This window comes from Eupeodes corollae, chromosome 2 (genome assembly GCF_945859685.1).
Source record: "Eupeodes corollae chromosome 2, idEupCoro1.1, whole genome shotgun sequence".
Taxonomy (NCBI): Eukaryota; Metazoa; Arthropoda; class Insecta; order Diptera; family Syrphidae; genus Eupeodes; species Eupeodes corollae.
In genome coordinates, this window is record NC_079148.1 from 149,764,952 (window position 1) to 149,778,668 (window position 13,717).

The 13,717-nt window shown below is 30.8% G+C and overlaps 1 protein-coding gene across 10 annotated transcripts in view; it reads left to right on the forward strand.

Annotated features, from left to right (window-relative positions):
• Positions 1 to 13,717, forward strand: part of LOC129947229 (protein alan shepard) — a 638,535-nt gene that overhangs the window by 556,872 nt on the left and 67,946 nt on the right. The window lies entirely within an intron of this gene.

Here is a 13,717-nt window from a genome sequence, read left to right on the forward strand (position 1 = left end):
TTTTTGCCGTCTTTAACCTATTACTCAACATCGTTTCTGATAAATGATTGTTACCGAAAGCAATTTCTTCAAATTTAGCCGAAAAATAGAGTTTCTTTTATATGATCTTTTTCTGGCAGAAAACCGAGACTGATTATTCAAAAAAGAGGGACTCTTGAAAAAAATATCAAGGCGCGTCCATGTAGACGAATACGCGCACCTATAACAACAAAAACTGCGTATTTAAGGTTATTCACATGGTTTACTAAGAATACTTAACATTAATAAATTATTTTCAATTATTATTAAATTAAATTTTTAATTGATTACAATAATTAATAAACAAATGTTTTTTTTTCTTTCAGGTAAGTGACGTGACGTTTTAAGAAAACATATCGCTTGACTGTTTTTGGTGAGTCGTAAATGTAAATCTGTATGTTTTTTCAATGGGTTCTTCAAACGAAGAAGAAACGAAGAATGTTGAACTCAATATTCATCATTTCAAGTGCGTTCGAGGCGTTGTTTTTGTAATTCAAAACGTTGCTATAATGTTTAATTAATAATGGTGTTGAAAATTTTATAGAAGGACTTTTAAATTCAAATAAATTTGGAAGTAGTTATTACGCTTTTTTTATATCGCCTATTGCTTCCATTTCATTTCGTGACTTGCGATGAAGTCAATATAAGTAAGCATTTTCGTCTAATATATTCAATGAGTTTCTGAAAATTTCCTAAAAATGCCTTTCTGTAAAATACGCTTGGGCCAAAGAACCCTTAAGAAGTATCAAAAATCGCCAAATGAATGTTAACAGTCTTCTAATGATGTGATTTCCCAAACTATGCAACCATATAACCTGAGACAGTTATTCTTCAAACATTTAATAACAAGTCTTTAAGCTCAATTAAAAATTCTCCATTTTCTCTATCAGTTAAAGAACAAACTAAGAAAATGAAAGAATATGACCAAATTTGTTTCAAGAATGATAATAATGTTTCGAAACAACAGTTTCCTCTTTAAAAGAGATTCAAAAGCTCCATACGCAGTACAATTCAACCCCGACAATGGTATTCTGAAAAAAATAGTTTTTGTTATAAGACCAAATTTTCGTTTCCGCTGAGGAAATTTCTCTTTACTTGTGATCTGAAGTATTTTTTTTTTGTTCCAACTTAATTTATGTTTGAATTTGTTTTCTCAACACCAGAAAAAGAGATAGCTTCATATTTCCTCCAATTTTGAATATTATCCAACTTTAATTTAACTTGTAAAATTAGGAACAAATAATAAAATCACATATTTTGTCTCCCCTATTTCTCAACTTGTACTGAGGAACTTTAGATAATTCTTTCGCAACATACAACTTCTAAAATCTTACAACTGTATGGCAATTTAGTTGGTGAAAAAACAAATGTTCAATATTCTTAACATTCATTTATTCAATCGTTTAGAACAGTTCTAAAAAAAAACAAGTTTTGATATTCGGGAAAGTAAAATGTTCAATGAAAATATGGTTATTCACCAAAAACTCAATACTCCCAACACTCATAAAAAAGATAGCAATATTTTATTTGGTCGACAAATGAAAAATGTCAAGTAAGAGTTCTCTTAAATTAAAAAAATTGAAACAATATACAAATTCTGAAATGCGCTTGTTCGAAATCTTCTTAAAGAAACGTTGCTCAGCGGGATTCCACGTAAACTATAATATAATTTCCAATTGTTCTTAAATACCAAAACATTCTAACAATACAAATGCCTTACTGAAATAATTACAAAATCCGCTAACAGTGAAATACTAAGATATTTTCAGGAAATTTTTTTTCTGCCCTAAAAGTGGCTGTTTCTAAATTCAGGCAGTTTTAAGCTTTCGAAAATATCTTTTTGTTATAAAATTAAGACATATAGAATCTGAGCCTACAAGGATTCAGTGATTTTCAGACCAAAACAACGTTTCGACCAAAACTACCTTAAAAAATGAAAATATGTGTGTAAGCATAATGTTCCAGACAAGTTCCAAACTTCCCTTTTAATATTTCTTTTATAAAGTAAACAAGTTCTTGAGAAACCTTACAATCTTGATAGTTTGCATCAAATTCAACACTTTTTAATACATCTTTGTTCAGATGGTTAATTAATAAATAATGTTTCGACTTCAACCGAGAAAGTTGAAAATTCTTCTAAAAACTATCAAATTTGCGTTTATACATTTGCAGATTTATTTTCATTACAGAAACAACTTTATAAATAAAACAATTTTTAACGTTTTGAGTATCGACAAAGTAATGCTGTAATACTAGAAATAGCATTTCCATGAATACCGACAAATTCACCTCTGACCACAATTTCAGACACACTTTCAAGTATAGAGACTCTTTTTCAAGCCGCACATCAAGAATGTAAAATACTTCACTCATGTATTGTTCATATTTCGAACTCCCTATTTCATCATTTCTCGCACTGTGTTTAGTCTTATGTTTGTGCCAATTACAAAAAAGTACCTTTTTCGATTCGATACTGATAGAAGTTTTGGGAAACATTACTACTCTTAGTACTTGACGAATCCAGTAATGTACAAATGTGTTCTGCTTTTATCATTGAGTAACTTATCAGTTTCTTGTCTCTCAAAACTCATCACTCATAACATTGAACCTACATATGCACAAATTGTCACTTTCTTCTTTCCGAAAACATGTTGTTTTTATTTTCTTTGATTTTTGATTTTCGAAAACAAAGTGATAACAGAGACTCATTAAATTTTAAGTTCTTATTTGTTTTGGTTTGTGTTTTTCAATATCGCCTTAAATATTCATTAGGCTTTGCAAGTTCTTACATTATTTTTATTTCCAGAGCAAAAAAGAAATAATAAACAATAGCAAAATAAAAGATAACGTGAAAGATGAATCAGGGTAGGTTGTGAGTATAATTAAGTATGTGTGAGTAGTGTTTCGAACCTTAGTCACCAAATTATTAACACTCCATTGGAAACGTGTATTGTGTGTTTCATATCAGTAAATGTTTATTATATACAATTTCCATCGTCATTCGATCTTTACATATATAATAATACGAAAAACAAATTTTCGCTTTGAACTCTGTGCATATACCTCCGAGCTCTGAGTATTGTATTTAAACACCCCTTAAACGCATGCAAGCACAATCTTTATACCCTCTAACATAGCTGCTGCCTCTACTGGCCAAATAATTGCGGCTTTCATTAGTATCATTTTTTCTAATAAATTAATGGGCGTCTGTTACTGGTTCTTATCGCTTTTTCTTTAATAAATTAAAATACACGAAACAAAACAAATTTAACATTTACATTATTTTATCATTAAAACAATTTAGCTTAAATGAAAGTAGGAAAGTATAGAAAACATACCTAAAATGACTTAAGAACAAACAGATGGACGCGTGTTTGCTTAGATACGCGCATAGAAAATTCCATTCTGCAAAAAAATGTATTGTCAAATCACTGACTTGCTGATAATTTCATTATCAAAATTTATTCCTTTATATAGAAGAAGGAAAACAACAATAGGAATTTGTACTATTTTAAGACTACCGGTGACAACATCCCTTAATGAAATTGTGGGAATGGGAATGTCAGCCATGCACTACTGATTAATGGTTTTGTTATCAGTGCTGGACTAAGATTATAAGTCTCATAAGGGCGCATTGATTAGGTGTGTCCATTGATGATAAGAGCTCGTAATGGTTGGATCAACGATAAAAGGTCTAAGCCAGCAATGTGGGGGCGTTGATGGTCGAAAAAGGAACTAAAGATATGTATATAAGAGATAATGTTTGTGCTTCTAAATACACAGTTATTGTCAAAAAAATAGGATCGAAACTTAATTTTTGATAATTATTACTTAGGCACATGTGTAAGGAAACGAATTTTCAGTCCAATCGTTTAATTTTGTTAGCCATTCGAAATGTATGATTATAAGAAAGTAAATTTCTGTGTCGAGATTTATTGAAATTTTTCTTAAGGGGTTAAGTTACAGATTTCAGTCAAAATTCTGCAAAAATTCGTTTCATTGGAAAACGTATGCTTACTTTCTTTAATCCTTTTAAATAGAACGGTTCTCAATGAAATTCAGGTCTAAACATTTCAAATGCAGATAAAAAAATTAATTGTGTTTTTCTGAAATCAATTAGACCTACTTCAGCCATGAAAGTAACACTTATGTGTTACGTTGTCACTTCATGAACTCCCAATCTTTACATGGGTCGACATAGAAAACCTGCTCTAACGACCACACAGTTATCATCAAATTGCAATAATCTCTCTTTTACCTTTTTCTTGCTGCCTCTGGCGTACCCCAAGGTAGCCACTTAAGTACTCTACTTTTTATTCTCACCCTTAACGACATGAAATAAATTATTTAATATTCCCTGATCTCACTTATATATTGAGAGCTACGAAAAACGTTGTTTTTCGATTTGGGCTACGATGCTTACCTTAGCATTATACGTTGATCCTTCTTCCATATCAAAACCATTTTCAGTTAATAAATATTAAGTTTTTTGTAGAACGTGGGCAGATATTGCAAATTTCGTCATAAGCTATGTGAGTCTTAACAACTCCATATTCTTTAGCCCAAGGTAAAGTTAAGTAAATTAGCTGGCAACTAATTTAGTTATCGCCACACTTAGATTTTTGTAGATCCCTAATGATGACTTAAAAGTTTTATAATTTCCCTGAAAATCGAGTTTCAGCAACTTAGAGGCTAAGACTGTTTTCCGTATAAATTCTTCGATTTCTTCAAGTCTACCGAAAAAAAAAATACTTTCCTATCAATTTGTATCTTGTGTGGCATAATGCTTTGCAGTGGCATAAGTAGTGTATTCAGGTTCTTCCTTATCGTCACAGCCATTGCATATTTCGACGTCAAAAAGCCTCATTTTCTTCCTGTTTTATTCCAAGAGGTTGTGGCCTGTTATTATGCTATGATATTTCGAGGTGCATAATCGAACGGTCTCATTTTGTCAAATGTGAGCTATAATTTCCTGGCTTTGGCGTACTTTTTAAGGCTCTTCCCTCGTTCAATGGTTACCTGGAGTATTTTGTTACCAATGAACTGTTAAGATTCAAATGATTGGGTGCTTATGGTATAACTGCTAGATCTTGGCTTTAGTATTTTAGAATCCGATTTTATTGCTGTTTGGATATCAATACAAATGGTGATATCACCCCGTGATTCTGCAATTATTGAGACTAGTTTCAAAGTGTTTTTTATGGTCAATACATTAACTTCAAAAAAAACTGTTTTCATCGGAGAGACTGAAGGAGTTGGCTTATCCCTAACCTAGTAATTCCAATACCCCCCTCTTCCCCTCCAAATGAATCCGCTACCAGGTACGTCTGTTTTTTATTGCAATCACACCTTCTATGGAAATTTTACTTTTAAGTTAATCTCTTGCAAAATAAAAGGAACTTTTACAAGTTTATTTATTTCTGAAAGTCTTTTTGAACGGATTTTTTCCATTTGAAGACAACAAATAAAGTCCTTCAAAAACTTGCTTTACCGATCTCACTTATGTCTCTATTGTGCAATGCTGTAATAACTCCAAAATGAGTTTTAGATTCAGTGTTTTACTGCACCTATTGCTTTGAAGCATATTTAAAGAAAACAAAGACCTAAATTCGACTCCTTTAACCAAAGAAGAATATTGTTTTATATTGGTCCTATTATTTTGACCATAAGCGAATGTGAAAAAAAAAAAACCAATAATTGAGAGTTCAAAACCTCTGCTCCGCTTCTTCACGAATTCTTGTACTACCAAAATATTGGAAACTGCTGACATTTTTCTCTAGTCCGAAAAAGTATAATTTAAATTTTGACATTCTTTAACTATTAGATTGGTAAAAACGTTTACCTTAACATAATCTCCAATAAACAAATAAACAAAAATTCCTAAATCTCATTCTAAAACAAAGGTTTTTTCGTTACTGGTTTCCTAATGTCATGACGTGTTGTGTTATAAATAAATAAAATAAATTGGGTGGCGCGACAGTCCGTTGAGAACCAAGGCCTAGTGACTTACAACTCTCAACCATTTCTGTGTGCGAGTAATCTTGTCAGGAATGGAGGGGACCTACAGTTTATATGCCGACTCCGAACGGCTAATTTTGAGAAAGCAGTCTTTCATGACAATAGTTACTCTTGGAGAATTTGTCAATTCCTCGCAAGAGGCAGTACCCGTGAAAAGACTTTAGATGGCATAGGGAGGGATCGAACCTAAGACCTCTAGCATGACAGTCCAACGCACTAACCATCATGCTACGGGTACCACGATTACGTGTTGTGTTGCTTAAGTGAAAAATTCAGTTGAACTCAAAAGGAAGAAATGTTCCTATAATTTTGGTCAAAGTTGTAAGTGCAAAAACTGGAATAATTGATAACTCGAATTCGCTGTATTATTTGCTTACGAATTCTTATACTACCAAATTATTGGAATTTCTTGAAATTTTCTTCAAAGTCGAAAAAGTATTATTTGAGAATCTCTGTAACACTTTGATATTCTTTCACTATTAGATTATTAAAACGCATAACTTCCAAAATCTCATTCTAACAAGCGTTCTTTAATTATTAGTTTCCTTATTTCAAGACTTATTGTTTAAAGCTTTGCAATTATCAAAAATGAATTTAAATCCAAATAAGAAGTAAGAAATGTTCTTGCTATTTTCATGCTAGATGTATGTGAAAAAAACAGGTATAATAATTAATATTACTTGAATTCGCTGTTTTATTTCTTAACGAATTACTGTACTACCGAAATATTAAAAGTTTCTGAAATTCCCTACAAGGTCGAAAAAGTGTCGTTTAAATATCTTTGTTTAAACTTGTCGTTCTTTGACTATTAGATTATCAAATACACATAACGTCAAATAATTGCCAATAAACAAACGAATAAAATTTCCAAATCTCATTCTAAAATAAAGGCTCTTTAATAATTAGTTTCCATATTTTATGACGTCTTGTTTTAAGCTTAAGTGAAAAATTCAGTTTAACTCAAAAGTAAGAAACTTTCCTATGATTTTGGCCAAAGTTGTAAGTGAAAAAACTGGAATAATTGAAAACTCGAAAATTCGCTGTAATATTTCTGTACGAATTCTTGTACTACCGAATTATTGGAATATCTTGAAATTTTCTTCAAGGTCGAAAAAGTCTAGTTTAAGAAACTCTCTTTAATTATATCGTTCTTTGACTATTAGATTATTAAATACACACAATGTCAAATAAATTCCAATAACCATACAAATGACATTTCCAAAATCTCATTTAAAAACCAAGGTTTTAGTGGTTATTAGTTTCTTTATTTTATAGCCATAGGTCATCGAAACATCCCCAAATAATGCATTTTCCCAAAACCATCTGTGACAAAAACTACTGCATTCTGTTTCTAAAATTGATCACCCTTTATAAAACGATTCAAAACTAAATCATTCTGATGTGAGGTTGTCCTTTGCCAAAAAAAAAATTCTACAATTCCCAAACCCAAACCGCACCACACCACAACAATAATTATTGTTTCATCCTGCGCTTCAGAAAAATACATAAAGTTGTTTCCATATGGAAGAAGCGACTCATAGTCTACGACCTTTCCACCAAAGAAAAACATATCCCTTTATGAAAATACAACAACAACAACCATAACACAGAAAAACACTTAACATTAAAATATATATCTTTTAGATATATTTTATGGTATATGGCACTGGAACTTGAATGGCTGAATAGCTGAATATAGCTGAATAGCTCTATGATGGGATGTTTGGCTAGGTTAGCCATCGGATATGGAACCAGAACCAAAACTAAACCATAAAATTCCTTATTAACTTCGATAGGTTAGGACGTATAGACAATTTTCCATTATAGTTTTGAGTTTTGCTTCCCACTTTCTCTGCATTGTATTATGGGATATGGACGGAAGAGATATGGGTTCAAGTTACTTGGGCTTGGTTTGGCTTGACTTTACTTATGTAGCTATGAAAAATATAAAAAAAACATCTGCGATAAATATGTCGGATGACTATAAATAAAATTCCTCCCTCGATTGATCTAAGTTCTAATTATGTGCGCATCTTTTGTTGTAGTATTGGAATATTATGAGCTCAAGGGTTTGTCTTTTTCCCATTTTGTCTTTTCTCTTAAAGCCATCATTGAATTGCCTTTACTAGAATTGTTCTCCAGCAGCTCGAGAAAGAAAAAAATCCAATTGATATAAAAATTTATTTATACAATAAGTATAAATTTTTATTAATAATAAAATAAAAGCAATCAACCCCCTACAGCCACCATCATCAGCAGCTTCAGCAGACGAGCGACACGAAGACGGACGGACGAACGAAAGTACAAAAAGCAAACAACACACTATACTCAGACACACAGGAAACAAACTCTCTATCTCTATCAATATGGGGGTGGAAGTGGCGTATAGAGTAGAGGCCGCCATTGCCATATCGCCATAAAGTGATGGAGAGTTGCTGTATTGTATGGTGTATTGCAGGGTTGCCATTTCCTGAAGTAGCTCGATAGCTCAATTTAGAAATATTTGTAGTCTAACTTTGAAGACAAAAAAGTAGCCCAAAATAGCTCAAAATTCTTTTTTTTGAAGCATTCCTGACGCATTGACATATTTTCCAAAAACGAATTCATTCGAATGAATTTGTACGTCAAAGTTTTGTTGAAAAAGATGATTTACTAGTGGAAGTGTAAAATTGCTCAAAATGAGATTTGGGCTAATTAGAGCTATTTTTAAGCTCAGGTCTGATTGGGCTGTCGTACAGAAATTCTTTTGAGAAAAAATGGCTCACTTTCTTAATATGGCAAGCCTGTCCGACGTATGGTGGCGCTGCTGACGATATAGTGTCGTCCGTCGCTCGTCGTCGTCGTCATTACCGGTGTCAATGTGTGATAGGATGTGATTGCTCTTTTTATAACCAAGACCAACACAAAACTACTGCTCTCGCACATCTTTCTATTTTGTTTATCGCAGAAAAAGAAAGAAAATAATGTTTAAAGAAAAAACAAGCGGAAGATAGAAGAACATGGGTAAAGTTCTTAAACAAAAGAGAATTGAATTAAAAACAAACTCTGTCTGAGCTAAAAATTATACAAGAAGAAAGTTCTTGTTTTTCTCGTTCTTATGTTAGAGAATATAATAGAATAGAAAACTATGGAGAAAAAGGTGGTTGCAAAAATGTTGAAGGTTTTGAGATTGGTAGTTTAGGTTGAGGCTTAATGAAAGATAATAGAGAGAAATTTGCAAAATGAGCGAACTTAGAAGAGAGGAAAAACAAAGCACAAGTGTAGCGTTTGTATCGTATAGCTATAAGCTAAAAGTTGTGTAAGGTGGAGACGGTGGAGATTTATTTATTTCATACATCTATAAGAATGGTAGCTATGTGGAAAATGTAAAGATAATACGAAACCAGAGTTGACGAAGAGGGAATACTTTTGTATTGTCATAGAAAATTTAGCAGAAAAGTAGTATAAGTTAGTATGATATTAGAAAACACTTTTTACTTTCTTACGATTTTTTAAAGACGCATAATACTTTCAATTTATGAAAAAATTGGTTAATTTTGTAGTCCTACTAAATAAAAATGTAAATACAAGTGAATAGGATTTAAATTCATATTTTGCCATTACGTCATAATTTCACAAGTTTTCATTAAAAAAAACTTCGAAATTCTGGCATAAATAAGTGAAGTTTTTGCTGTGTTTATTGAGATATGTATTAGGGACGACCATTTTGAAATTACATATAAAGCAAAATTGCATGTTTTCTAAGAAAATGTCAACGTTTTTTTTTTATTTTACATCAAGTTAAAAATTATTAGAAAAAATAAGTCACAAGTCAATGTGTGTATATATAACTTCTGAAAATAGTTGAATGTAAACTAATTTTTTACCAATTTGTCACTTTTAATTTTTGCAGGTGTATGAATATTTACAAGAAAAATTTGTATTCTATTTTTTTAAATGTTCTGAAGTTTGAAAAACGAAGGTTTTTATAAGTTAAATACGTTTAGAGTTGATATTTTAAGATATTTGAGTTGAAAACAATTTCCACTAAATTTTAGTTTTAATTTCTGAATGTTTTTATTTTTCACGAATTAGATGTCAACAACATTCATCTCAAAATTTTGTCAAATATACACAACACTAATTTGCAAGATGTATTTGTTTTTTTATAACGTGTGCTTTTTGATAAAAATAAAACCATTATAATTTAGTGCTATGGCCAACAATTTAGCTTTATTAGAGAAGGTAATGATTTTCTAGGACAACGGCCTAGTCACTGATAAAGCTTCGGTTCCCATCGATCATCGAAATCAAGCATCAGTGAGCGTGGTTGGTAAAAAGATGGGGGACCTTGTCGAAACCTACCGCGTGCTGTTGTCATGTGTTTTCTTTCTTCCTGTTGTTCTTTCTCTTCTGTCCTTCTGTCTTGTATTAATGTCTTGTGTTGTTATCACCTTACATAGCCTAGTTGCTCAAGGTGCTCTTCATTTATGTGCAGAGTAGTGTGATATGTAATGTACTGGAATGATTTTCTATTATGTACAAAAATTGATTTAGAGCAAGTGGCCGCCATGCTAACTACGCAGAGACTGGCTCGAACAAATTCCAGCCGAGAGGATTTTTGCTGTATTTGGTCACTTTGGGGCCTTATGTCATTATCTGTATGGCCTCTACTAAGGCGTAGGTAGTCGACTCCCTATAGCTCTACAAAAAATAGTCCAGCATTGTCAAGTCGCACGATCTGCAGGCCACCCCACAGGTCCATGACCCAAAATAATGCGTTCACCAAATGTTTTCTTCAGTAAATTGATTGGTGTAAGTCTATTCATTATGAGCTTAAACGAAGTGACAACTGTCAAAAAACCAACTCCGAAGAAAGTACTGCCAGAGTGAAACCCATACTTCTGGAAAGTAAGATAAGAAAGTGAGAAGTCAAAGTCTGTATAAGTTCTTTAAATATTCGAGCCCACAAAACAATTTTCACAAATTTTTAACTTTTAATAAAACGTTGATTTTAAGTTTCTAGTATTCGAGTTCAAATTCTTTTAATTGATGGAGTAAAAAAAAACCCTTTACATTTTTTTTAAATAATCTATTTGTATCTTGATGCTTTTCTCCATATACCAACATTTATTTTAAGTCCATTTCGATATATCCGCTGGTTTTAAGCAAACTGTAACTTTTCCAAAAACCATAAATTTAGGTTTTAAATACCTCAAAACGTCGAGGAAATATTTTTATAACTTCCTATGGAAATAAATTTAAATATAAATAAAAATAACATCATAGCTTTAAAATACAAAACATAAAATGAAACATAATAAAGAAAAATAAATGAAATACATAAAATGAAGTTAAAAAAGAAACAAAATAAGATAATAATAATAAATTAAATTAAGAAAATAAAAAATAAAATAAAAACAAATAAAAAGAGACTGATATCTTCCCATAAATTCTCTCGATTTTCTTAAACTGTATTACAATATTGTAAGTCAATATCTTTCTTTGAAAGCCATTATTTTTTTGTTTTTGTGGGTTTTCGTGTTTTTTAAATACATGTTTCAATTGAAGTTTTCTAAAAAATTACTTACAATATTTCGCATATGGGTGATTATACAAAACTTGGGTAACTCGATGTCATCAAACAATTGAAAGAATTTTATTTGGTCACCCAATTGCAGTTCTGAATACAAGTTATTAAAAAAACACAATTAGTTCTTAAAACGTCAGTTATTTGGCATGTCACAACTCTGAAAACCAAAAATTAAGTAACTGTCTATTAAAATTATCATTGATTTGAGAAAACTTATCAATTAACTACAATCTGTGATGTATATAGTTAAATATATATACTAAAACTTTCATATAATGCATTGTTCTCCACTTTATTTAAAAAAATAAGAAAACTTGTGTTCAGTTTCATTCGTCAGTCCGTTGTGTATTATTTAAATCTGAAATTCGTGCAAAATACCGCCGAGTCAACGTCAAATCCCATTTTGAATTTTAATATTGGTAATAAAGTTAGTTGCGGGTTGCAAAATTTGACGGCCACCATAACTCTACCAGATTTTAGGTTATGTTTGTTGGTTATACCCGTGCTAAGCCAGTCAACTTGTCAGTCCTATGGCGAGACGTTGTTTGTTTGTTAAATTAAAGTTTATTTTAATTTACTCATATTATGCTTTGATTTTTTTAAATGTAGTTTGTTGATATTCAAAATTACAAAAAAAAGTTGTCATTAGTCCTGATTATAATCTTGAATTTCGTCTTTTTTGTCAGTCCTATGGCGTCAGTCCTTTGCCAGGTATATTGTTATTGGTCTTCATTTCATGATCATTAGAACTTTTAAGATGAATATTGTTAGATTTTGTGTATATTGTTTGTTGTTTACTTACAAATATTTATTAAAACCATGTCAAAGTAGTAAAAGATAAAAGAATAACGTTACGTTAATGGTCAAAAGTCTGTTTTTAAGCTGATATAGTATTTTCTTCCAGTATGACATATTACACATTATTTTTAATTGTTACTAAGTGATTTTAAGTTATTATTATTAAATCCAAAGAGATTTTTGCTAATTTGTATAAAATTTCATTATAATACTTTCAAAACTGTGTACAAATCAAATTCTTAAAATTTTAAGTATCTTACAATGTATTCAAAAAAGTGACTGGCCCGATAAGGAACAATATATTAATAAGATAAGCTATCAAATACACACGAATTTGTAGGAGTTAGATATCGTAAAAAAACATCCTAAAAGTTACCCATATATTAAAATAAGTTTGGTTTTTAAAATATCTTTCTAAATATGATTTTTTAAATTGACTTTTCGGGTCGAAAATCAATGTTTACCACTTTTTAGTAGTTTTCTCTTTTAATTTTTTATTGTTTGTAATAAAACCGTTACTTCGATTTTTCTCCAAATTTTACCACATGTCAATAGTTTTATTATTCGTTGATTATAATTATTCTGAAGGTAATATCATTTCTTGTTCCCAAAAAATAAGAATTGACAAATTTATGCTACTTTGTTACTACGTTACATTATTTAATATAAAAATAACACAACATTCAATTGAAGTTGCTCTCTAAAAATCTTTGATTTAAATTCTAAGGAACTTGAAATGTCGAAAAATTTCAATATTTTCAATTCGACAAATCGCACCGATAACAATATCTTCTTATTTGAAGTTAAAACTAAATGACCAATGTTTGTGCCTTTATCATAAGAAACAAATTGTTGAAATATTTAACATAATTTCTTAAAAGCTATATTTTGAATAAACCTTTATTTTTCTTGTTGATAAATGTTTCAAAAAATCACAAAAATTAAATATTTAAGTATTGAAAGAATCTATTGCCATCCCTGTTAAAAAAAATGGCAAAACATTTCCTCTATTAAACAACCAGCAAAAATACACCCTCCCTTTAAAAATTCTATCATAGATACTCACTACACTAACATAAAACACTCTCCCGTTAGATACTCCACATAGTCAACATACTATAGATATAATACCGCTATATCGCCACCGCCCTCATCATCATCATCAAACCGGCATCTATTCTATACCATACCACTATACTTTATCTCTTCTCTCTCTTGATTTTCTGTTTTATCGTTTTTCATTCTCGTTCTCTGTTTTCTCAATTTCTCGGTTTCGGTGTAGTCGGTCTAAGTATCGGCAAAAACCGTTCA